The following is a 27,755-nucleotide window of genomic DNA, read 5'->3' on the forward strand; positions in this document are numbered from 1 at the left end:
AACAAAAAGAACACTGAACAGGAAATCACCAAATCAATACCATTTACGGTAGCCCCAAAGACGATAAAATACTTTGGAATAAGTCTTACCAGAGATGTAAAAGACTTATACAAAGAAAACTACAAAACATTTCTGCAAGAAAACAAGAGACCTACATAAGTGGAAGAACATAGCTTGCTCATGGATAGGAAGACTTAACATTATAAAAATGTCTATCCTACCAAAAGCAATCTATACATTTAATGAAATTCCAATCCAAGTTCCAACGACATTCTTTAATGAGATGGAGAAACAAATCACCAACTTCATATGGAAGGGAAAGAGGCCCCGGATAAATAAGGCATTACTGAAAAAGAAGGACAAAGTAGGAGGCCTCATTCTACCTGATTTTAGAACCTATTATACCGCCACAGTAGTCAAAACAGCCTGGTACTGGTACAACAACAGAAACATGGACCAATGGAACAGAATTAGTATCCAGATATAAATCCATCCACATATGACCAGCTGGTATTTGACAAAGGCCCTAAAACTGTTAAATGGGGAAAAGACAGTCTTTTTAACAAATGGTGCTGGCATAACTGGATATCCATCTGTAAGAAAATGAAACAAGGCCCATATCTCACTCCATGCACAAAAACGAGCTTGAAATGAATCAAAGACCTAAATATAAAATCTAAAACAATAAAGATCCTGGGAGAAAAAAATAGGGCCAACATTAGGTGCACTAATACATGGTATAAACAGTATACAAAGTATTATGAAGAATGCAGAAGAAAAACTAGATAACTGGGAGCTCCAAAAAGTCAGACACCTATGCTCATCCAAAGACTTCACCAAAAGAGTAAAAAGATTACTTACAGACTGGGAAAAGTTTTTAGCTAGGACATTTCCGATCAGCAACTGATCTCTAAAAATGTACATGATACTTCAAAAACTCAACTACAAAAAGACAAATAACACAATTAAAAAATGGGCAAAACATATGAACAGACACTTCACTAAAGAAGACGTTCAGGTAGCTAACAGATACATGAGGAAATGATCATGTTCATTAGCCATTAGAGAAATGCAAATCAAAACTACAATGAGATTTCTTCTCACTCCAACAAGGCTGGCGTTAATCCAAAAAACACAATAAATGTTGGAGAGGCTGTGAAGAGATTAGAACACTTATACACTGCTGGTGGGAATGTAAAATGGTACAACCAATTTGGAAATCATTTGCTGTTTCCTTAAAAAGCTAGAAATAGAACTACCTATGATCCATCAATCCCACTCCTTGGAATATACCCTAGAGAAATAAGAGCCTTTACATGAACGCCCATGTTCATTGCAGCACTGTTTACAATAGCAAAAAGATGGAACCAACCAAGGTGCCCATCAATGGATGAATGGATAAATAAATTATGGTATATTCACACAATGGAATACTATGCATTGATAAAGAACAGTGATGAATCTGTGAAACATTTCATAACATGGAAGAATCTGGAAGGCATCATGCTGAGTGAAATTAGTCAGTTGCAAAAGGACAAATATTGTATGAGACCACTATTATCAGAACTGAAGAAATAGTTTAAACAGAGAAGAAAATATTCTTTGATGGTTACAAGGGAGGGGGAGGGAGTGTGGGAGAGGGGTCTGCACTAATTAAAACCCATAACCCATTGCCGTCGAGTCAATTCTGTTAGACAGTAGATAAAAACTACTTTAGGTGAAGGGAAAGACAACACACAATATAGGCGAGGTTAGCACAACTGGACTAAACTAAAAGCAAAGAAGTTTCCTGATAAACTCAATGCTTCAAAGGCCAGTGTAGCAGGGGTGGGGTTTTGGGGACCATGGTTTCAGGGGACATCTAAGTCAATTGGCATAATAAAAGCTATTAAGAAAACATTCTGCATCCCACTTTGGAGAGTGGTGTTTGGGGTGTTAATTGTTAGCAAGCAGCCATCTGCGATGCATCAATTGGTCCCAACTCACCTGGATGAAAGTAGAATGAAGAGCACCAAGGACACAAGGTAATTATGAGCCCAAGAGATAGGAAGGGCCACATAAACCAGAGACTACATCAGCCTGAAACCAGAAGAGCTCGGTAGTACCCAGCTACAACCGATGTCTACCCTGACAAGGAACACAACAGAGAACCCTTGAGGGAGCAGGAGAGCAGTGGGATGCAGACCCCAAATTCTCATAAAAAGACCAGACTTAATGGTCTGACTGAGAATAGAAGGACCTCAGTGGTCATGGCCCCCAGACCTTCTGTTGGCCCAGGACAGGAACCATTCCCAAAGCCAACTCCTCAGACAGGGCTTGGACTGGACAATGGGTTGGATAGGGATGCTGGTGAGGAGTGAGCTATTTGGATCAGGTGGACACTTGAGACTATGTTGGCATCTCCTCCCTGGAGGGGAAATGAGAGGGTAGAGGGAGGGAGAAGCTGGCGAAATGGACACGAAAAGAGAGAGTGGAGGGAGGGAGCGGGCTGTCTCAGGAGGAGAGCAATTGGGAGTATGTATCAAGGTGTATATAAGTTTTTGTGTGAGAGACTGACTTGATTTGTAGACTTTCACTTAAAGCGCAATAAAGAGTTTTTAAAAAGTTACGTTTATACTATACTTTTTGTAGTCTATTCAGTGTGTGTGATGGCTAAGTTGTGCCTCAAATAGGCTGGGCCATAATTCTAAGTGGTTTGACAGTTATGTAACGATGTAATCACCTCCATGATAAGATCTGATATAACCCCTCCATGATGAGATCTGCTATGAAAGAGCCAATCATTTGACAGGGAGTAGCCTTGGCATGGCCTGCATCCAATATATATGGAGTTTCTACCAAAGCTCTCTGGCTTTTGCTCTGCCCTGGATCCTGCTTTGGTCTCGTATGTCTTCTGTTTCTTGGGACTAGACCAGTGGCCTGCCGCACTGCCTGTCAATCTTGGGATTGATAGGCTTTCACAGAACTGAGCCAGCAGCCTACCATTTGATCTGCTGATCTTGGGTTTGTCAGCCCATAGAGGTACGTGAACCAGGAGAAGCCTCTAGCCTGATGCCTGACCAACAGACTTGGGACTTTCTAGCCCCTACAACCATGTAAGCCATTTTCTCGATGTAAATCTCTCTCTCTCTCTGTCTGTAGATATATCTGTCTTAGGCATCTAGTGGTTTTATAACAGAAATACCACAAATGGATAACTTCAACAAACAGAAATTTATTCTCTCACAGTCTAGGTGGCTAGAAGCCCAAATTCAGGGTACTAGCTCCAGGGGAATGCTTTCTCTCTCTTTCAGCTCTGGGGAAATGTCCTTGTCATGAATCTTTCCTGGTTGAGGAGCTTCTTAGCACAGGAACCCTGCATCCATAGGACACACTATTCTCCTGACTCTTGTTTGTTGGTGGTGTGAGGTCTCCCTATCTCTCTGTTTGCTTCTCTCTTTTATATCTCAAAAGAGATTGACTTAAGACACAACCTAATCTTGTAGAATGAGTCCGCCTTATTAACATACCAACCAAAACCCGGTGCTGTCGAGTCGATTCCAACTCTTAGGGACCCTATAGGACAGAGTAGAACTGCCCCATAGAGTTTCCAAGGAGCGCCTGGCAAATTCGAACTGCTGACTCTTTGGTTAGCAGCCATAGCACTTAACCACTACACCACCAGGGTTACATAACTGTTGCTAATCCCACCTCAGTAACATCATACATGGGAGGATTTATATGTGGGAAAATCACATCAGATGGCAAAATGGTGGAAGAATTTATGCAATATTTGGAATCATGGCCTAGCCAGTTGAGACATATTTTTGGGGGTACACAATTCAATCCATAACATTATGCTTCACTGCCTTTGCTTCTCTAGAGAACCCAGCCTAAGGCATTTGGTACCTAGAGGGGTTATACAGAAATAAAATTGTAAGGATTTTTCTAAATTGGTTCTCAAGGCTGGTTAGTCTTAAATATGTTGATGACTTTGCTTCCAGTAGTAAAGAGGACACAGCTAGTCCGTGGCATGAGGTGGGAATAGAAATATGCAAGATATTACCACCAATAGATGAAGTATTGGTGAGAGGTAAGGCTCTTGGTGATCACATGTTTGATATTTTTCCACAATTCTGACAGAATGAGGAGCAAGGGGGGGGAGGGGAAGTTCAGTGGAAATATAGGTACCATATACTTTTTTTTTAACCAAATGCAATAAATAGGGTTATATTCCCTTTTTTTATATGCCTGTTGAAAAAAAATGTTTTGTTTTTTGATCTTGTGGGTATACTAGGAAAAATTTTTGTAAAATTAATGTGTTTTGCAGCTGTCTATACACAAAGTGTAGGGAACCAGATGTTTTCATTTAGCGTTCCATCACTGTAATATTTCTATTTCTATATGCTTTTTTTTATATGCATACATCTATATTGTTTTTAAACTGAATGCTATTTCATTGTGTGGATATGTTATAATTGATTTAAATACCCCCCTATTTTTAGGCATTTCTCTGGTTTACAATCTTTGTGCTTCTGTTTAGGATACACTTAAATACATAAATTTGCAGACTTGTGGCTTTTGTTTAAGGTAAATTATTGTTCATGTAATTGCCAAATGTGCCAATTGCAACATTGAGTTTCGAGAAAATTTGTGATAGTTTACATTGTTTCTAGCACTGCTCTAGTTCCACAAATTCTAGCCAACACTGTGCATTTTAATTTGTAATTCTTGTAAGTTTAGTAAATGAAAAAAATGTTGTGTTCTCTTATGCATTACTTAGATCAATAGTCAATATTTAACAAATTTTATTTACTTACTGGCAATTTGGAATTATTCTTTGTAAATTAAGTGTTAATATTTCTTACTTATTTTTTCTATTAGGTATTGTCTTCTTATTTGTGCATTGTACAATTAAACAAATTTACTATTTCCTATATAAAATTTACAGTATTGGGAGAGCAAATAAATAAATTTACACAAATAAATTTCTAATTCCATATTGGAACTCTTTAGAGGTTCAGCTGTACATTAAGGATTACAACTTATTGTCTGTCATATATTTGACATTTTCTCCATTCCTTTATTTCCCTTAAAACTTATAAAAGTTTTCAGTTGTATTTTTGATTTCTTTTGCTAAAACCCATTGCCATTGAGACAGTTGTGGCCCATAGCAAAACCCTGGTGGCGCAGTGGTTAAGAGATATGGCTGCTTACCAAAAGGTCAGCAGTTCAAATCTACCAGGTACTCCTTGGAAACTCTATTGGACCATTCTACTCTGTCCTGTAGGGTCGCTATGAGTCGAATCAACTTGACGGCAGTGTCTTTTTTTTTTTTTTTTTTGCCAAAACCATTGTTTATATTTTGTCTATTTTACTTTATGTTCCTGTACAAAGTGAAATATTAAAAAAATATTTTTCTACCACAAAATTATTTGCACATTCTCTCATATTTTTCCAACACTTCTGTGTTTTTCGGGTTTAAATGTTTAGCACATCTGAAATGTACCCAATCTCTAGGACTGACTTATATAGTTGTGCAGACTGTACAAGGCACAACTCCCAAGGAAGTGCCTTAGACAACATTAATGATGTTACCCAGAGTAGTGCAAAGTAGAGTATTTATTTTTTTCCCAAAATCTTTAAAAGTTCTAAATGTTATTTATTGAAAAACCAATGAAACATTTTTATTCTATGCTTTCTGCTTTTAAGATTTGTTTTATATTTAATATCTGCTTTTAGCTATAGGACATATTTTATTTACTTCATATTCTGCAGTATTATTGTAAAGTGTACGTACAGATTTTTGATCAAATCAGAGTTTCTTTTAAAACTATTAATGTATTACTATGTTTTCAATTAAAATGCAAAGTAAATATCTTCAGTCTTGTATAATCACAATGTATTTTATTGCCTGTTGCTATCGAGTCAATTCTGACTCACTGCGACTGTGTAGGACGCAGTACAACTATCCAATAGGGTTTTTAAAGCTTTACAGAAGCAGGTTGCCACATCTTTCTCCTTCAGAGTAGTTGGTGGCTATCAACTGCAGAACTTTTGTTAGCAGTCGAGTGTTTAACCACTGTGACACCATGGCTCCTTCTCCTAATCTTTGTTAACAAAATCTGTGATTTTAGGATAGATTATTATTTTTAAGTTTTCATGATTGTATTAACTTTTTATTATTTTAGAGAATAAATATCACCTTTTACATTTAAATTTATAATTAAAGAAAAATTATACAGATTGTTCAGTATTTGAAGTGGTTTCCCTTCCCTGAGTATTTTACAAGAGAAAAGTAGTTTTTGAAGTGTTTGTTGAGAATATATTTTCCAATATTTGAAAATCTGAGCACGTTCTTTTGCTGCTTTAACAAATGAATGAACTATTTCATGGGTCACACTCTTATTCTCTTGAAACCACAATGACATGATTAGCCTATTTTGATATATAAGGTGTCATAGGAAAAGCTAATGCCAACTAATTTTTTAAGAAACACATGTCAAAATTTAATTAATTAGTGAGAGAACCATTAAGATGTTATAGCTGGCTAAAATAAATTTATAAATATATATAAAATCTGTCAATATCTACTGTACAATAATCAGTTGCATTTCACGGGATAAAATTAATTTGTATTACTATGACAGTAATCACTTACATTATGGTTTATTTTTTATAATTTACAGAATTGTAAAATAAGTCAGCAGATAACACTGAGGGGGAGCTTCAGAGGCTATCCAGTAATAGTGTTTTCCTATTTCATAGCCTTTTGCTATTTTTCCTGACAGTCTCCCCATCTTGTGAGCATACTGATTGTGAAGAAACATTATTCTTGGTACAAAAAAGGAAAACAAAAAATCTTGCCCCAGTTAAGTTGTTATGATAATTTATATTGGTGCAGAGAGTTAATTAGCCGTCTAAGCTTTCTTCTGTTTGCTTTTACAAATCTAAAGCTACATAAAAAAAACATAGTATCGAAGAATCCCTAAAGCAATACAATTAACTTCTGTCTGAATTATTGCATATGAAATGTTGGATTGTTCTCTTAAAAGCTTATAAATTTGTTATCCTGTGGCTAGGAAACCAGTCTCAAGACCCTCACTCACTAGATTTCACCTTCAATACCTATAAATTTGGGTGAATTCTTCCCTTCTCAGCATCCCCAAATTTACTAATGTTCGTGCCCTGTCAAGATGTGATCTTTCTTATCACTCATCAGGTTGGGATGGTATCAGCCAGTTTTTCTGGAAGAAATTTGTAGCACTGGTTCCATAAGTAATAAAAGCACCTTGTCCTACCTCATTAAATGAGCAAGATGGTCAAGATATAGTCTTCAATACACTATTAATTTGTCTTATTTCCTAATAAACATGTGGATGAATGCTTACTGAATACTTACAGGTAAATATATTGCTGTGAAAAATAAGCTTCTGAGTTTTGGGGTGTCAGTGGGAATCATTATTATTTAAGCACATTTCATTTTACTTTATAAAACTAGAGCTTACTAAGTTGCTCTGGGTTACCAAGAGTTTAAGATAGAAGAGAAAGGTTTTCCTCATTTATACATGAGATTGAATATTAAAACAGTATCAATACTCCAAACAAACACAAAATGATTTCTTTCATCAATTCAATCCTTTTTTCTTTGTTTACAAATCTACAATTTTATTTTTTTACTTTTCAATAAGTTTAAAGCCTTGATTGGCACAACATCACAAGGTTCTTGAGCCCACTGACTTTGGAATTGGGCCCAAACCATGGCACTGTTTCCATGGATGAGATTTACATTTCCCCAGATTATTCTGCTTATGTTAGGTCTGTTGCCAGGAGTCACTTTGTTATTCATTGCTTTGCACATGTAAGGACATCTCTTGCCTAAATAGAATTCTGTTTCATCTCTGGCACCTCCAATTTTAATAAGAGTTGTGTATATCTTCCTCTGGTTCTGAAAACCCCATTTACAGCCAGCAAAAATGGCCTTGGACTACAGCCTTCAGATATTTTTGCCGGTTCAGAAGTCCTGTTCCTAGCATATCTCCACAGGCTCCACAGAGGTGGAAAGAGCCAACAGCTCAGTCTCATGTAATTATTGTTCCACTGGCTCTTTGGTTAGCAGTCTGCTTTCATGAAACCATCTGATTCCAGACCAAAAAAAGAAAAAAACAATTTAGAAATCCTAACTCAGTCCACGGGATCTAAATGATATGAACTCAGATCCGGGGACAAGAATCTTTTATCTGAAGTTTTAATGATTTTAAATACCTGGTAGTCTTTTTCACAAGGCTCTGAGATTAGCCTTGGAGGAAGACCCAAATGCTGTATTGTAACTTATAACAGATCCTTCAAGCAAGAATGAGAACAAAACAAACCTGTAGATGACAGAGACTTAATGACTCTATATAATGTATTACTCTGACCAATACTATCTGAAGTGAAGAGAGTAAAGTTATCAGGGAACATACCTAAATATTTCATAAAAATTTTGATTTTTTTTCCCTGAGGCTAAAAACAAATTATAGACAGTGAGAGCACTGATAAATCTAAGGGACTTCAAACAAAACGTAGAAGTTCTGAAATATTTGTATTAATAATACATTACCTATACAAATTTGACCAAAGGTAGGCTAATCATCTCTTCTGATCTGAAAACCCATCCCATGCGACTCTTACAATAGTAACACTTCAAACCATCATAATTATTTCAAGAATCTATCATTTTAAAAGGTCAAAAAGCAAACCTTTCCGGTTTTTCAGTGGTATTCCAAGACATTTAAAAAATGGATTTGTTGTTGTTAGGTGCTCTCTAGTCAGTTCCAACTTACAGTGACCCTATTTGCAACAGAACAAAACACTGCCCGGTCCTGTGCCATTTTCATAATTGTTGTTATACTTGAGCCCGTTGTTGCAGCCACTGTGTCAGTCCATCTTGTTGAGGGCCTTCCTCTTTTATGCTGACCTTCTACTTTACGAAACATAATGTCCTTCTCCAGGGACTGATCCCTCCTGAAAAGATGTCCGAAGTATGTCAGACTAAGTATTGCTACCCTTGGTTCTAAGGAGCATTCTGGCTGTACTTCTTCCGAGACAGATTTGTTGATTCTTCTGGCAGTCCGTAGTATATTCAGTACTCTTGGCTAACACCATAATTCAAAGGCCTCCATTTTTTTTTTTTTTCGGTCTTCCTTATTCTCCAGCTTTCACATGTGTATGAGCAATTGAAAACACCATGACTCGGGTCATGTGCATCTCAGTCCTTAAAGTGACATCTTTGATTTTGAACACTTTAAAGAGGTTTTTTGCAGCACGTTTTCCCAATGCAGTGAGCCTTTTGTTTTCTTGACTGCTCCTTCCATGGGTGTTGATTGTGGATCCAAGTAAAATGAAATCCTTGACAACTTCAATCTTTTCTTCATTTAACATGATGTTGCTTGTTGGTTCAGTTGTGAGGATTTTTGCTTTCTTTATGTTGAGGTGTAATCCATATGGAAGGCTGTGGTCTTTGATCTTCATCAGAAAGTTTTTCAAGTCCTTTTCACTTTCAGCAAGCAAGGTTGTGTCACCTGCATAACGCGGTCATTAATGAGTCTTCCTCCTATTCTGATGCCCCATTCTTCTTCATATAGTCCAGCTTCGTGGATTATTTGCTCAGCATACAGACTGAATAAGTATGATGAAGTGATACAACCTTGACAAACAGCTTTCCTGCATTTAAACCACAGAGTATCCCTTTGTTCTGTTCAAATGACTGCCTCTTGATCTATATACAAGTTCCTCACGAATAAAATTAACTGTTCAGGAATTCCCATTGTGCACAATATTTTACTTAATTTGTTATGATTCACACAGTCAAATGCCTTTGCGTAGACAATAGAACACAAGTAAATGTCTTTCTGGTATTCTCTGCTTTCAGTCAGAATCTATCTAACATTAGCAACGATATCACTGGTTCCACATACTCTTCTGAATCTGGCTTGAATTTCTGGCAGTTCCCTGTGGATGTACTGCTGCAGCCACTTTTGAATAATCTTCAGCAAAATTTTACTTGCGTGTGATATTAATGATATTGTTCGATATTTTCCATCTTCAATTGGATCACCTTTCTTTGGAATAGGCATAAATACAATCTCTTCCAGTCTGTTGGCCAGGTAGCTGTCCTCCAAATTTCTTGGAATAGAGGAGTGAGCCCTTCCAGTGCTGCATTCGTTTGTTGAAATATCTCAATTGGTATTCCTTCAATTCCTGGAGCCTTGTTTTTTCTCCAATGTCTTCAGTGCAGGTTGGGCTTCCTCCTTCAGTACCATCGGTTCCTGACTTCAGGTCTTTTTGCACACGTCATTGTAATACTTTACTTTGTCTCCTTGAGCTGCCCTTTGAAATCTTATGTTCAGCTCTTTTACTTCATCATTTCTTCCTTTCTTCCTTTCGCCTTACCTATTCGATGTTCAAGAGCAAGTTTCAAAGTCTCTTCTGACATCCATTTTTTTCTTTCTTTCCTGTCTTTTTAATGACCTCTTGCGTTCTTCAGGTATGATATCCTTGATGTCATTCCACAACTTGTCGGGTCTTCGGTCACTAGTGTTCAGTGCATCAAATCTATACTTGAGATGGCCTCTAAATTCAGGTGGGATATACTCAGTGTCATTCTTTGGCTCTTGTGGGGTTGTTCTAATTTTCTTCAGCTTCAAATTGACCTTGCATATGAGCAACTCTTCCACAGTTGGCCCCTGGCCTTGTTCTGACTGATGATATTGAGCTTTTCCATTGTCTCTTTCCACAGATGTAGTTGATTTGATTCCTGTGTATTCTATTCCACAAGGTCTACATGTACAGTCGCCATTTATGTTGTTGAAAAGGTATCTGCCAGGAATAGGTCATTGGTCTTGCAAAATTCTATCATTCAATCTCTCGTGTTGTTTCTATCACCAAGGCCCCATTTTCCAACTACCGATTCTTCTTTGTTTCTAAGTTTCACATTCCAATCACCAGTAATTATCAATGAATCCTGATTGCATATTCGATCAATTTCAGGCTGCAGAAGTTGATAAGAAATCTTCAGTTTCATCTTTGGTCTTAGTGGTTGGTGCGTAAATTTGAATAATAGTCATATTAACTCGTCTTCCTTGTAGGCGTATGGCTATTATCACTGACAGCATTGTACTTCAGGATAGATCTTGAAATGTTCTTTCTGCTGATGAATGCAATACCATTTCTCTTGAATTTCATTTATGGCGTAGTAGACCATATGATTGTCTGATTCAAAATGGTCAATACCAGTCCATTTCATCTCACCAATGCCTAGGATATCAATGTTTATGTGTTCCATTTCATTTTTGATGATTTCCAATTTTCCTAGATTAATATTTTCTACATTCCATATTTCAGTTATTAATGGATGTTTGTAGCTGTTTCTTCTCATTTTGAGTTGCGCTATATGAATAAATGAAGATCCCAAAATCTTGACTCCATCCATGTCATTAAGGCCGACTCTAAGTTGTGGAAACAGCTTTTCCCCAGTAGTATTTTGAGTGTCTCCCAACCCGAGGGGCTTATCTTCTGGCGCTATATTAGACAATGTTCAGCTGCTATTCATAAGGTTCTCACTGGCTAATTTTTTGGGGAAGTAGACCTTTGGGTCCTTTTTCCTAGTCTGTCTTAGTCTGGATGCTCAGCAGAAACCTAGCCACCATGGGTGACCCTGCTGGCATTTAAATACTGGTGGCATAGCTTCCAGCCTCACAGCAACATGCAAACCCCCACAACAGGGCAAACTGACAGACACGTGGGGTAAAAAATATCCTCAGAATTTTATTTTTCTGTATTCGAGATCAGTTTTTAAGAAACAATGTTTTTAAAGTTGTCAGAGAAGAATTGGACACCTGAATAAGATATAATTAGTTAAGAAATAATAACAGATTGCCACTTTTTTCCAAAGGAGCCCTCGTAGTACAATGGTTACAGCTCAGTTGCTAATTGAAAGGTGGGTAGTTCAAACCCACTGGGGGCTCTGTGGGAGAAAAGATCTGTGGATCTTCTCACTTAAAGATTACAGCCTATGGGGAATTTCTGTCCTGTCCATGATTTGCAATCGACTCGATAACACACAACAACAATAACAGCCCTTTAATTGAAGCTGTGCTCTTGGTTCTCACTGCCCCTGATAGGTTTGATATTTCACTAGAATGACTCAGAACGTATGAAAACTCTTACTTATTCTTACCAAACTCAAAAACCAAATCCATTGTTGTTGAGTACATTCTGACTTATAGCGATCCTATAGGACGGAGTAGAACTGCCTCATAGGGTTTCCAAGGAACAGCTGGTGAATTTGAACAGCTGATCTTTTGGTTAGCAGCCAAACATTTAACCATTGCGCCATCAGGGCTCCATACTTATAGTTTCCTGCCTATTTTAACCAGAAAGGATATGACATAGAGATGTATCAGTCATGGTCTGGGAGAAGTCCTGGCACCATGAGGCCTCCAAGAGACTGCTCCAAGGTCCCAAGTTCCCTAGTCATTGGGACCTCAATGAATATACATGGCTTGGACCTTAATGCATAGTTAGGATCTATCAAATCAATGAATATCATGATTACATTAGGCCTCCCTCCCTTTCAAAAGTTAGTTTTCCAGGCACAGGGCTTATGTAGCCCATACTTGCCTTGGTATTTTAGAACGACAAAGAGCATCTAAATAGCTCAGGCTATTTTCAGAAACGAAGAGTCAAAGGGCCAAATCAAACTCTTTTTTGCAGATTCAGTAAGCACATATCCTGAACTTCTGTGATATTTTTATTCAGATATTTACCTTCTCAATCATTGTATATCAAACCCTGAAGTTTGGTATTTAGGAATCAATGCTGAACAAGGAAAACACGGTCATTTAGTACATACTCTCTTTTAGAGTGAACAAAACAGGTTTACTAACAAAAGCAAGAAAAAATAACATGACAAAGGAAAAGATGAAGGGAGCATATTCTATATCTGGGGCCTATAATTCCAACGAGATTAGGTCAGGAAAGCTTCTTGAAGGGATTGAAATATTAAGCATGGCAAGGCATTAGAACAATTCTGGAGGAATTGGTATGGTGAAGGGGAGGGTGTTGGTGTGGGTAATTTTCTAATAATTGGGACCACCATGTTTTAGGACCAAAAGAGCATGGCTAGCTATTGGAACCAAAACCCAAACCAAATCCATTGACATTGAGTCAATTCAGACTCAAGGTGACTTCATGAATTACAGAGTAGAAATTCTCCATAAGGTTGTCTTGGCTGTAATCTTTACGGAAACAGATCACCAGGTCTTTCTTTGGCAGTGCCACTGAGTGGGCTTGAACTGTCAACCTTTAGGTTAGTAGTCAATAGCAAATCACTTGTGTCACCCAGACACCTATTGGAACAGCAGTAGCTTAATATGTTTGGAGAAAGTAGAATGTGAGAACGTGGCAAGAGGTGAGGCTCAAGGCAGAAACTAGGGAAAGTTCGACAATGGCATAAAGGACAAGAAAAATATTTATTATGAAAGCAAATATTTTTAAAGAAAACCTTTTTAGGCTTAAGATTATACCTCAATACATCAGTGATACTTCATATAATTTGTTCCTACAGACAGTTAAATAAAAAGAAGGGTTTTTAAGCCATGCATTTAAGGACACTTGTAACCCTCTCAATTGAAAATCACATTTATAATTCTTAGAAAAATGCATTATTATTTAGTGTCTTTATTTATAAATGTATTTGTGATACATATCGAATATCCTTTATATGCATGACATATACATTAGGTATCATTTAGTTATGTCAGTACATAATAGTCAGTATTAACTTATTCACTTATAAAAGTAGTTCATATCCTAGTACTTTGAATGAACATTTAAGCAAATATCAAAAGGAATACAAATAACAAACATTCAAGCTCTCTGTAGAGAGATTAGATTGATGTAGTCAAAAGTCATGCATAAGCTTATCTGTAAAACATTTCTATGATACTGTAAAACAGGTTATAAGAACATAACATTGCAAAGGGAAACTTCTTTGAAATCATGACTCACGTCTTTTTTTAATTTCTATTTCTGTCTTTTATGTAAAGGAATATGTGTATTTGAGTTCACCACATACCCACAGGATATTTTAAAATAGTAATTGCTCCTTCTTTTTTCGTAATACTGTATTTTAAATTTTGTGTGTACAGTTTTCGATGTGCATGTGATTAATAATTTCACCATTGATGATGACTGTGAAAACTATCATTACTCTTCAGTTATAAAGCAATCTAATATACTGAACTTCTGAATTAAGCTAAGTATAGCATACATATTATATATTTTTCAGGTAGTTGGGAGCATATGCAAATCAGATTGGAATTGTATGAATACTTCTATTTTTGTCCTGTGAAATTATCAAAGAAACTTAAGAATCTGAATCATCAGTACACAATATTGTCCTTTTTGAATGGACCTAGGGTGCATAAAAGCAATTCATAGAGAAGAACATTCTAATGACAATTGGCATTGAATTGAATTCATAACGATGTTAAAAAAAGAATTTGCCATTCTAAATACTAGAAAGTGATTCCAAAACCAGAAAAAAGAAAAATTACAGTGCTATATATCATTCAGCGTCATAATTCTGTTTTGTCTTAATAAGCTACTCCAAATGCCAAGCTCTCACCAGATGTGAGATTGATTGGATATCCTTTCATCAGTGCAGATATGAGTCATTGAAATCATATGAATGTTTCTATTATGTACAGATTTTTTTCTCACAGAATAAGTTGTTCATTATAACTAGAAATAAAAGGAGTTTCTTAATCACTTCTATTACACACTTTGTCATTTGACAAAAATCACTCTTATAAATATAGGAGATAAAAAAGTAGAGAAAAAGTATATCACAGTGTATTGAAAAAGTATTCATTTATCTTCTTTATATTTCTACAGGACTGCTAGATTAGAACATTATTATCTTTTAGCAAAGTTTCATTAGCTGATGAAGTTAATCAACTAAAAATGTGTGTCTCAGTGCTTATATATTTTGGTAATGTTCATGAATGTGAATAATGAGTTTTTTCAAAGACTATTTGTATGTCTGGTAATAGGAAAACCTATTTTCCACAAGAGTTATATTATAAACCATGATCTACCAATCATTCACAGAAGTAGATCACTCTGCCTCAGACATTTTTAGGTAAGTGAATGGTTGAATGGCGAAGCCTGTCCATGTGGTATATCACCGATGGTAACCATTTCAATACCACTTTCTAAAAATGTTCTCATTTAAGTCAAAATGATTTATTTTCCCTGGTTGTTGTTATTGGGTGCTATCGAGTTGACTCAGACTCACAGTGACCCCATGTAACAGAGTAGAACCTCCCCACAGGGTTTTCTTGGCTATTATTTTTATGGAAGCAGATCACCAGATCTTTCTCCTGTAGACCTGCTGGGTGAGTTTGAACTGCTAGCCTTAAATATTTAATGTTCTCTTCTGCTAGGTAATGTTCACTTCTGCTAGGTTTGAACTTTTGCTGGTGAAAGGATTAAACTATAGGAATAAACTATTCTCTACTGCACTTTGGCATGGTGGCTTTCGTATGTATTTTATTCCTAGCCTATATTACAGACCCCCTACAATTGTGCTGAGTATATACTGACATAATATTGGGTAGTTTTAATGGTTTTGTTCTCTGATAACTTTTTGGATCCCATCACATCAAAACCAGGGAATCATTTTCAGTGCCTACTAAGAGCCATCTCTGATTGAACACTTGTCTTTTTTTTTTTTTTTTCTGTAGTAACCGGGAATCTCTATCCAACCTTCTGCTTAGTTTTGAAAATATCTCTTTAGCTTTCACTATATGCATATGCATGTAGACAATCACCAGAATATACTCTATTGCACCTCCTCAACATAGAAAACAAGAACAATAAGTTAATAAACACATAAATAAATATGCTATTGTTCTATTTTAACCAATAGAACTAAAAATATACACAAAAGCACAAATTGTACTTGCTGTATGACAATCTAATTTGTATTAACCCTGCTTCTGAGATAACTTAAAAAAATCAGTGTAATACATTTAAATATTACTTTAAAAGACATAACATCAAAGATACTTAAAAAATGGTGAGGAATTACTGTGCATGGCAAAAGAAAGGGAAGAAACCAAGATATGTGAGCCTAGCATGGATACCACACTTGCCGTGAGGAAGTTTGATGAAATGGATGAAGCAACTCTGAAGACGAGCTGTGCTTTTGATTCCTTAAAGGGCTAGAAGAACAAAGTCAGGGTTCAGACATCACCAGCATTTGGAACTCTAATATATTATCACCCAACTTGAAACTGGGACCAAAGAGGGATTCATTAACAAGCCCTTGCAGAGACTACTACATTCCCATGAATAATTTGGGTGCCTCTGCGCCTGAATTAAAATATCTGGAACTGTTAGAGACCTCAGGTACCATGAAACAGCAAATAAGATAAAATCTACTTACCATATTTTTATACCAAGAATGTGCATCTTCTATGTTTGTTTGCCAACCGTGGCCTTCTTCTGCAAGGTATTTTCATAAACACCGCTATGCCAATTTTTTTCCACATTGCTGAAAAAAAATTATCATAGCACACTTACGAAAATACCACATGGGAGGAGGGCACGATTGGCAAACAAACACAGAAGGCATGCACTATTTGTGTAAAAATACAATAGTCCTCAAATTATGTCTACAAGCGTATTTTAAATTAATGGCCAGCATAGTACCAAAGATAACCCTACACATGCAAGAATAGGCACAATGAGCAAGAATCAAACTAACAATCATTTAAAACACACCAAATTGAAACCCAGACACAAGAATAATAGTCTGTAAGGTAACCATGCCATATGGGTCAAGAGGATATAACTCAAGTTTAAAATTTTCAAGAGAAGCTCCAAATAATAAAAAAGTAACATAGCAGAGTTGAAAATAAAACAAATAAATAGTCTATGTTGAAAATAGACTAAACATAGCCAAGCAAATAATCACTATACTGTAATATAGATTGTCATAGTTACCCAGTGCTGCGATAACAAAAATACCACAAGTGGGTTGCTTTAACAAACAGAAATTTATTTTCTCGTAGTTTAGGAAGCCAGAAGTCCAAATTCAGGGTACTGGCTCTGTGGGAAGCCTTTTTCTCTCTGTTGGCTCTGGAGGAAGGTCCTTATCTCTTTTGAGCTTCTGCTCCTGGGTTATCTTCATGTGATGGCATATTTCTTCCCCCATTTCTACATCTATCCTTTCTTGCTTAATCTGTTACTTTTATATCTCAAAAGAGATTGACTCAAAACACACTGTACACTAATACTGTCTTATTAACATAACAGAGAAACCCTATTTCCAAATGGGATTATGACCACAGGCATAGTAGGATTTACAACACATATTTTTTAGGGACACAATTTAGTCCATAACATAGGACAAAATAAATTTGCTGACTTGAAGCATGAGATAAAAAGATTAAAATTAGAGCACAGAATGTAAACCGCATAGAGGATGAAATGGAAAATCTAATGTAGGTGCAGAGCCCCAGAGAGAGAAGGGCTAATATTTGAAGTGATAATAATTGAGAACATCATAGACAAGAAAATATTTTAAACTACAAAGTAAAAATCTCTACTACACCAAGAAAAAATATATATATAAAAAATCAAATATAAATATACTGAAACTACAGAAGATCAAATACAGAAAGAAAATCTTACAAGCAATTAAGGGTGAGGAAGACAAACAGCATTAAGGAGACAACAGTTATGCTGAGAGCTGACTTGTAAACAAACACTGGAAACCAGAAGACAGTGAAATGGTATCTAGTATTTCATCATATTGAAAGGAAACCAATGACAATGAGGGGCCTATGCCCAGGGGAAATGTCTTTATAGAATGAAGAGAAAATAAATATAATTTAAGCAGAAAACTGGGTAATGTGGACAAGTTGAACCACCATAAATGCAATTTTAAAGGGTATTCTTCAGGCAGAATGGAAATGATCCAGGTTATTTTGCTACTGCAGAATACTTCATGCTCTGCTCCGCTCCTCTGGTTGTCTAGCTGTGAAGTGATTACTCCTAACCATATCAAAGCCAATCTTCCAGGTGACATGTCTGCCCACACTACTACATATCTCGCCTGAAAAATTATTTCTTCTAACTGTAAATTCAGCTTTTCTCACTCAATTGAATCTTTCTCATCAGGATTTGAAAACTCTCTAGAGTCTCCTATATTAAAACAAACAAAATAAAAAGAACAATAAAATTTTTTTTTTCTCATTGCTCTACATTTATCTCCAGTTATTACCCCTTTTCTCTCTCCTTTTTCACTTCACAAAATGTTTAAATAGCTATATGCACACTTATTTTTCTGCCTAACAATTTCCTATTAAGCTACTATTTCATACAAAATCTGTTGGGTCCTGTGCCATCCTCACAATCGTTGCTGTGTTAGAGCCCATTGTTGCAGCCACTGTGTCCATCCGTCTCGTGCAGGGTCTTCCTCTTTTCCGCTGACCCTCTACTTTACCAAGCATGACGTCCTTCTCCAGGGACTGATCCTTCGTGATAACATGGCCAAAGTACGTGAGACGAAGTCTTGCCATCTTTGCTTCCAGGGAGCATTCTGGCTGTACTTCTTCCAAGACAGACTTAGTCATTCTTCTGACAGTTCGTGATATATTCAGTGTTCTTTGCCAACACCAGAATTCCAAGGCATCGGTTCTTCTTCAGTCTTCCTTATTCATAGTCCAGCTTTTGCATGAATATGAGGTGATTGAAAATATCTTGTCTCTGGTCACGCACATCTTAGTCCTCAAAGTGACATCTTTGCTTTTCAACACTTTAAAGAGGTCTTTTCCAGCAGATTTGCTCAATGCAACACAACACATCGTTTGATTTCTTAACTTCTGCTTCCGTGGGCGTCCATTGTGGATCCAAGTAAAATGAAATCCTTGACACCTTCAGTATTTTCATCATTTATCGTGATGTTGCTTTTTTTTTTTCAAAGTCTGTATAATTAGCCAATATACATAGCAATTCGCTACCTACATTTTGAAGCTAGGAAATCCCTTTTTGAAACTTCTTTTTTTTTTCTGGATATTTTGAATTTTCTATGGATTTGAGATGGGGTAAGTGTTTACCTTTCTAAAAGCATGGCATTATGCCCTGAAATACAAGGGAAAAAAACCTTAATAGTCAAATATATCATGTACAGGAAGGTGCTTAAATCTACGAATCCAATACAGTCATAAAAAAAAAGTGAACATTAATTAACTAATGCTAAAATATATAATGATAATCCTAATATATCCAAGAATCTTCTGAAAAGAACAAGGTGAAGGAATTTTTCCCTACTGGATATTACCCAAAAACCCAGTGCCGGCGAGTCGATTCCGACTCATAGTGACCCTATAGGACAGAGTAGAACTCCCCCATAGAGTTTCCAAGGAGCGCCTATATTAGGGTTTATTAAAAAGTTATTTTAATAAATACAGTTTGGTATTGGCCTAGGGACACAATGAAGAATAAATCTGAGCCAAGGACTCAGCATAGGCACATGCAAGTGTATGAGGAAAATGGTAACAGTGCAGAGAAGTGAGGAAATAATATATTTATTGTATGTAGGGGGATAATACATAGAGTAAAAAAATGATCAGATCCCTATTTTATAAAGTAAGTATGTGTACATTTAAAACCCAAATGTGGAAAGCAAACCTTTATTAATTTTTAGAAATATATTCATGATTTCAACAGACGAAAACATATACAAGACAAGGAAAACATGAATCATAGAAAAGGTTGATAATTTCATTGATTTATGAAGATATTACAAAAAAGAAATTAGGGGTTGCCAATAAACTTAAAAATGATCAAAATTTATGTTTGTTCATTTGAATAAAAGCAAGAAGCAGAAAGAAGAGGATTTGAGGTCCCTAAGTAGATGGTTTTCCTTCATGTTAATGATTAGTGTCTACATAACAAAAGTCACCTGTCTTTATCTATTCAGTCCAAAACTGTCTTGCAATCATTTTCAATATAGTAAATCATTAGAGAACTAAGAATAACTGCAGCAGTGAACAGCGTACAAGCCTATTGTTGAATGAATGTTTCATTAGTCTTATGCATTTTAACCATACGATTGACATAACTGATAAGATCCTTAGCTCTCTTTTAACCTGGGCAGCCCTGGACTTCTGTAAATTTTTCTTCTTATTACAATATGTTTAAACAAAACCTTTAAAGGGGATTTTAATCAGCTGAAACTATTCGCTTAAAATGTATCCAGATAGAAAAGATCACTGGAGGCATAGAAATGCTGTAAATTGCTCACAGGTATTTTTGATGTCATGATAATGAGCTGATGAGAGCATTTGTATGGAAACTGGAGACCCTGGAAGATTGATGGTCATAAACAGACAAAGTAGAAAAAATAAGCCTCCATATGATATTTTAGGAAATATTTCTAATAACAAAAATCATGTGGTACTTACATTATAAGTTGCCTGGGCACAAGTGGTTTGCAAACTGAAAGATTGACGGTTCGATCCCATCCAGTGGCTCTGCAGTAGAAAAGGCCTATTGATCTGGTTTTGTAAATGTTACAGCCAAGAAAACCCTGTGGAGCAATTCTACTCTGTAAAATACAGAGTCATTATGAGCAGCAACTTAAATTATATGGATAAAAAACTTTATTAAGTAAATAAAGTTAATATTTCTAATTTGATTACAAGTTCCATAGATCATGGGCCTACTTCTCATAATGTTGTTGTCTCCACAGTGTCCAAGAGCATAATGCCATGAAAAAAGTAAGGGCGTAAAATAACTATTATTTACCAAATATTTAATAGACATGTATGAAATACATGATTCTGTGCTAGAACGCATAGTAATTCAAAAGTGACTGCAACAGTTAAGCTATTTTCTTTCCTGACTTGACCCTGATGAATACAGTAACTCAAATAACTTATACTTAACTCCCCAAAATTGATAACTTTTGAGCCTTGTTTAAAAATTAAGAGATTGTTTTCGACAGATCAATCTATCCATAAGGGTCAATTGTGTGAAATACCATTTGCTCATTAACCCTGGAAGAAGTTCATTTTTACTGACCTGCAACAGTTTGTAGGCAGCTTTCATTCTCACAGGGAAGGGCATGTGTGTTAATACTTTCCACAGCATTATATTTCAGGTTTGATTTATTTGACTTTGTTTAATAGGGCCCAATAACTAATTCTAATATTTTTGTATAAATACAGATGAAGACTATTTAATTTTATTTTTTGGATAGATGAACTAGAGGTAAACAACAGTGACAAACATGACGTAGGTGGGCCAGGAGAGGAGATTCTATTATTTGTAGTTCTGACTCACTCTGTGAGTAGGTAGCTCTCAGCTAAACTTAAGCTTTCTTTTACATCCTCTGATGTTTTTTATTTCGTGGTGAGTTTTTAAGATTTATTTATATAGTGCTTTTTTTTTTTTGACACATTTATAGGGAGATTTAGGGGGAGAAAAATACAAAAAAGAAATTGCTACATAAAGTAAGACACATTACTTGGCCAAAAATAGTAGCTTTCTTGTTCGGGGCTCCCCTGTGTAGTAGTATAAGGTTTAAGAAGCTTATGCTTTGGTCCCAAACGGGATTCTATAGATGAGTGGAGATAAATTAACCCACACAGAAAATAAGGCCTGGAAGATTAACTCAAGTGATGCTCTGTTGTCCTGAGGCACCGAGCTTTATCAGGTGGCTTTATCAGGAGGCCTAAGTATGCCCATCAATGAGACACTGAGATGTAGAATTTTTGCCAGATTTTGCTAATTATTTCTTTTCCTTCTTCATCTCACCTGGGATTAAAACATTTTCCCTTGGTAGTTTTATTCTTATTAATAATAGTCATAATTAAATAATTTGACAAGCTTCACAGCACTGCAGATAACTACAGATAATATATTTATCAGCCAATTTACAAAGTTTACAATATCAAAGCATTTTGGTATCTAAACGCCTTCCTCACAATTTCAAACTGATTTTATTGGCTAGACGCTTAAGAAACATCTGGGCTTTAGGCCAAAATTTAATGCTATTTTAAAGTTGAAGAAAATTTCAACATTATATTTGAATGAAATATTCATTACTTTATCTACCAGCACAGACAGTACTGCTGACTAAATTTATTTAACAACAGAAAAAAAAAAAGGTCTAAAAAATAATCCCCCAGGATTTACCCTGTCACACCTGACTTTAAAATTCACATTTAATGTTGAAAATGATAGTTAATACTTAAGCAAGATTTTGTACAAACATAGCTCTTTTCCATTAGTCAACGCATTTGAAAAAGTATTAATTTAAGAACATTTGCTTTTTAAAATCAAAACTGAGAAATGATGTGTATTCTGTGTATTAATATTATCATACATTAAGGATATTGGGAGAGAATTGTGTGGGGCATTTTAAAATTTTAAAATGTAATGTCTGATAATGCTCAATTACTGCAAACATCAGCCTTTGTTTTTTAATCTTGGATTTTACTGAAGATTAGATATTCAATACCAAAGCTCTAAAGCAAGTAAAAATTGTACAAATTGCTGTTTTATTGTATTTCTGTTGGAGAAACGTTATATTGGCTACGCAGTAGCCATCTCTTCCTCCTTAGAACACAAATTTGTTTAAGTCAGCAATATGCCCAGACCCCAGAGATGGACCATATCAGTTTCAGTCAGTCAAGTTACTCTCATTCCTTTTTGCCAGCATCGCTTAGCCTCTCTGAACTAAGGACAGCCATGTGACACAGATCAAGTGAAAGAATGGGAAAGTATACTAAAAATTTAAGGGAAAGACTCATTAAAAAGAAGAAAAACAAAACAAGACAAACAAAAAAGTTTGACCCTGCCTCTTCAGGCTTAGGATGTTCAAAACAACAGCTTATATCTGGAGCTTACTACCTGTTTGTCAGTTTGTCTAGTCTGTTGCTATGATGCTGGAAGATATGCCATCAGTATTACAAATACCAGGAGGGTCAGTCACTCATGGTGGACAGGTTTCAGTGGAGTTTCCAGAGTAAGACAGATTAGGAAGACCGCATGGCGAATTGCAACTGAAAGTTAGCCTATGGATCACAGCAGAATATTTCTCTGTGTAGCGCTGAATGATAAGCAGCCTAGATTGGAAGGTACTGAAACTACACAGTGGGAACAACAATGGACTTGAGCATGCCAATGATCGTGAAGATGGTAAAGGACCAGGCAATATATCATTCCGTTGTGCACGGGGTTGCCACGAGTCAGAGCCAACTCAACTGCAGCTAACAACTGCAGCTAACAACACTGGAGCTGTGGTAGCCATCTTGCACCTGCTGCAATGACTACAGCAACACGCGGAGACAGGAGGAGCAGAAAGCTGGAAAAAGCCTGAGTTCCTACTGAAGTGGTTCAACTGCTGTATAGCCTTGCATTGCCTGTGTCCCTATCTTTTTTTTTTTTTTCCCAAAAAACAAAATTTTATATAGTTGAAGGATCCTTCTTGGAACTAGTTAATTGCCTTTACAAAAGAAAAGGAAAAAACAAACAGAATAGAATCAAATTCCAGTGTTCTAAATCAATATAAACCCACAGTGTCCCGGCAAACAACAGGCTTTCATTTTCTGTCTCATCCTAGAGCTCAAATCCTGATTCATTTCAGCAGAGACTCCACAGGCAACAGGAAAGATTATGGCATTAGCGTTCGTTTATACTTTTACGGTATGTAAGTAAACAGTGGCCTTATTTCTGGGCAAGCTTACAAACCATATAAGGTCGGAAGTATTATAACTTAAACGTGTGCTAAGACGCAAATGAGAAAAGTAAAACGGGTGGGAGGGAGGAAGCCATTGGGAATAGCCAGGGGCATTCATTAAAGGAACCATGAGAATGCCAACAATATTTAAACCTCCTTTTTTTAAAAAAGGGATTTTTTTTGCTTAAAATTCTTCACTCTAAATGAATTATGTCAGCTGCCAATGAAAGAATGTCACTACTACACTGTGGACACCTTTTGCAGTGTAAATCCATGCCCCCTTTTTTTACATGGTGAACTTCAACCTAGCAATTATTACAACAAACGTTATAGTCTAAAGCTCAAACACATTTAAGCAATTCTGAAACAGAATTGCATACAAACTAAATTAAATTTACATCATAACAAACATTTCCATCTAAGACTATGGGGACACTTGAGCCTCTTGCATTCATCTCAGGGCCTTTTCACCCAGGCTGTCAAGGTTATGGTCAGCTTCACTTTCAGTCTCCTTCGTAGGTGCTGGCCCTGCCTCTGCCTCTGGTTCTTCCTGTGTTCACGTGGTTGTGGGAGCAGCAAAGGCTGCAGGAGTTAAAACAGCTGCAGCCACAGCCTTCTCTTTCTTGAGTTTTTTGTGCTTCTTATCCTTTTTGTGTTATCCTTCTTTTTCTTCTTTTTTTATCCCCGCCTCCTTCTTGATCCCAATTCCTTGCCTGCCATGGGCATGCTGTTGGGCTTTTAGCCTTTGTGACGGGTACCACTGGTGACCTGTTTGTAGAGTGTGACTGAGACTGGACCGGGGTTGGGGGTGCTTGACGTTTTTTAGCTGCTGGCTCAGGAGATCCTGGGACAGATGGAGAGAATGAGATCCTTCTTACAGACTGAAGGCTTGGTGAGGGAGCCATTTTTGTTTTTTTAGGTTCTGGAGTTCTGGGGACTCTCCTAATGGGTCCAGTAATTGGAGAAGGGGACTGCCTTCTTTGGGTGATGATGATGTTCCTCTTCGAATGGGCGGAGGACTTGAGGTGGTCTGAGGAGCTCGAGGCCGTGGCGAGGGCGAATTCCTTTTGTTTGGTTGTGGTGATCTGGCTTCCCGAGTAGATCCGCTTGGGGAAGACCCTTTTCTATGCTTTGATGATAACGAAGGTAAACATCTCTTGGTGACTGGGGAACTTCTTTATTTGGGAGGCAGAGAATGGGAAATCCTATGCTTTGGTGGTGGACATGGTGATGCCCTTCATTTGGGAGGGGAGGAGGGAGAAGCCATTCTTCTCTTTAGAGGTGGAGAAGGAGAATATCACCTCTGTGTTAGAGGAGAGTATCTTCTTGGAGAAGGTGAGCGTCGACGTGGCGTAAGAGGAATCCTTCGCCGTAGAGGTGTCAGAGACCTGCTTCGTCTAGGAGGAGGAGCAGGAGGAGAACATCGCCTTCTGGTGGGTAGTGGGGAGGGACGTCTCCCTCTAGCATGAGGAGAAGTCTCTTTCTGACACTTTCGTGGTGATGGAGAAGCACTCCAGGAAGGAGAATGTCTCCACCGCCTGCCTACCTCACCATTTTTCTCATGGAACCTCTTGGGCCGCTCACCTTCTGAGGACAAAGATCCAGAATCACATGAAGACTGCTGGTTTTGTCGCCTATATTGGCGTCTCTGCTGCACTGCCATTCTGCCACCTTTATCTTCTTCCGATTCAGATAACTGTACTTTTCTAGGCTTGGGCGCTGGTGAAGGGGACTTTCCTTTCTTAGCAACTTTGTTTTGTCACTTTAGCTGAAGTTCTTCCTGGAGAGACAGAAACACGACTTGCTTGTAAGGTTTGACCCTTGGGGTGTTGAGGAATGATGAGTTTTTGGCGGTGGAGTTGCTGGCGGTGATGGTGCCGCCTCTGTGGAGGACTTACTAAAAGAGGTAACCTACGAGTTTTTCAAGGGGGCTGGATGTCCTCTTGGGTGGTTTCCTTGGCGGTGACCGGGAACGAGACAAAAGAGGATAATGAGCTACTCCCAGACAAGGATGCTGATGAATGCCTTCTTAGTCTCACTGGAGATCTACTCCTTCTATGTCTTGGTGGAGGAGGCATTTTCTTGGTGGAGTTCTTCGAAGAGGTGGTCGCCTTCTTGGGCTGGGTCTCCTAGGTGAGTATGATCTTGGTCGGGATCTATGAAGCCCTCTAGGTTGAGCACCAGGAGAGCGAGAATGCGCCAGGACCTTGATTTGGAACGAGTCTCCCTATCTTTTGAGTAAACAAAAAATGTTCTGGACGTTTTCTTTTACAGCTAAAAAACATTCTTAACACTAGATTATTTTCCAATTAATAGTGGAGAAAAAATATATTATTATAAGCGATCAGTTGGAAAACTGGCTTTTCCTTTTTTCCCCCACAAAATGTACATGTTTATAATCATTTTGTAGTCCCTGGGTGGGACAGTTAATTAATTAATTGTGCTCTTGAGGAACTTGTACTTAGACCAAGAGGCAGTCATTTTACTTGGATCCACAATCATAGCCCATGAAACCAGGAAGCAAGAAATCATTGCACTGCATTGGGCAAATATGCTGCAAAAGACCTCTTTGAAGTGTTAAAAAGTAAAGATGTCACTTGGAGGACTAAGGTGCACCTGACTGAAGCCATAGCCTTGTCACTCGTCCCATGTGCATGTGAAAGCTGGACAATGAGTATAGAAGATGAAAGCATAATCAATAACTCTGAATTATAGTGTTGGTGGAGAAAGTATGGATAAAGTATACATGTTTCTTCTTGGGAGGGATTGATTCCAGGACCCCTACTGATACCAAAATCCACTGATGCTCTAGTCCCTCATATAAAATAACATAGTGTCTGCATATAACTTACATACATCCTCTTGTATACTTTAAATCATCTCTAGATCACTTACAATACCTAATACAATATAAATGCTATGTAAATAGTTATTTCATCACAATTGAAGACTTGCTTTAGAAGGTAGCTTTTCACTTCTGTGAGTTTCTTGAGCTCCTCCAGGAACACTGAGTCAACGACGTCAGTTGGCCTATGATCTTGAAGTTCTTGAGGCTGTAGTGTTTTCTACAGCTGGCTAGGCTTTACTAGCTTCAAACTCCTTCTTCTCGCTCTCCTCAACTTCATCACACTTAGCATTTGAGGGATTGATTTCACCACTTACTTGCTTCTTAGGAGCCATTTTTCTTTTTTTCAAAGAAACAAAGAATGCACATGACACAAGTAGCGAAGGAACAAGACAAGACGTGAGGTGAACTATGCTCAAATGAGTGCTGGAGAGAGAGTAAGGATCTGTGAAATGGCGGGAGGCTACAGCAGGGGATGCCTACGCAGCACTTCATTCGCGTGAATTCAGTGTGGTCCTCGACAAATAGGAAATTCAAGTTTTGCTTTTTGGAATTTTTTTTTCCCCAAATATTTCCAATTTGCTCTTGGTTGTATCCGTGGTTGCAGAACCCACAGATGTGGAGGGGTAACTTGTATAAGTCACTCTAAGATACAAGATATATGCAAGATACAGAATGCTCACATTGAGATTTTACGAGCTCCAGGTTCATAAAATTTGTAAAGGTCCTCAACCAACCTGTCAATAGTTCTAAAGAAAGTTTTAGCTCAATTTTCATGCTGCACATCAGCCATTTAAACAAGATTTATTCTAGGTTCCCTAGAAAGGCCACATTAACATTTTTGGAGGACTGACTCTTCAAACAACAAATCATCAAGTGTGTAAATAAAGCTTTGGGGGGGACCATTTCAGTAACGTACTGTGGGTCTTCAGATTTCCCACAAAGAAAAATAAATAAAAACAAGAACAACAAAGACTCATCACCCAAATTACAATAAAATTATAGGGTGAAATGGTTGGAGGCATAGAGGATTATTATTACTCTTGAAAATATTAGTTATTAGCTTTGGATAAAAAAAAGAGTGTACAACATATATTCAGTTCGTTAAAATGGTTTCCAGGAATTACT

General features: G+C 37.1%; 1 pseudogene; it reads right to left on the reverse strand.

Annotated features, from left to right (window-relative positions):
- Positions 1-24,206: 24,206 nt before the first annotated feature.
- On the reverse strand, positions 24,207-26,962 carry LOC126083684 (serine/arginine repetitive matrix protein 1-like; annotated as a pseudogene).
- Between the last annotated feature and the right edge of the window lie 793 nt (positions 26,963-27,755).

Source organism: Elephas maximus, chromosome 10 (assembly GCF_024166365.1).
Source record: "Elephas maximus indicus isolate mEleMax1 chromosome 10, mEleMax1 primary haplotype, whole genome shotgun sequence".
NCBI lineage: Eukaryota > Metazoa > Chordata > Mammalia > Proboscidea > Elephantidae > Elephas > Elephas maximus.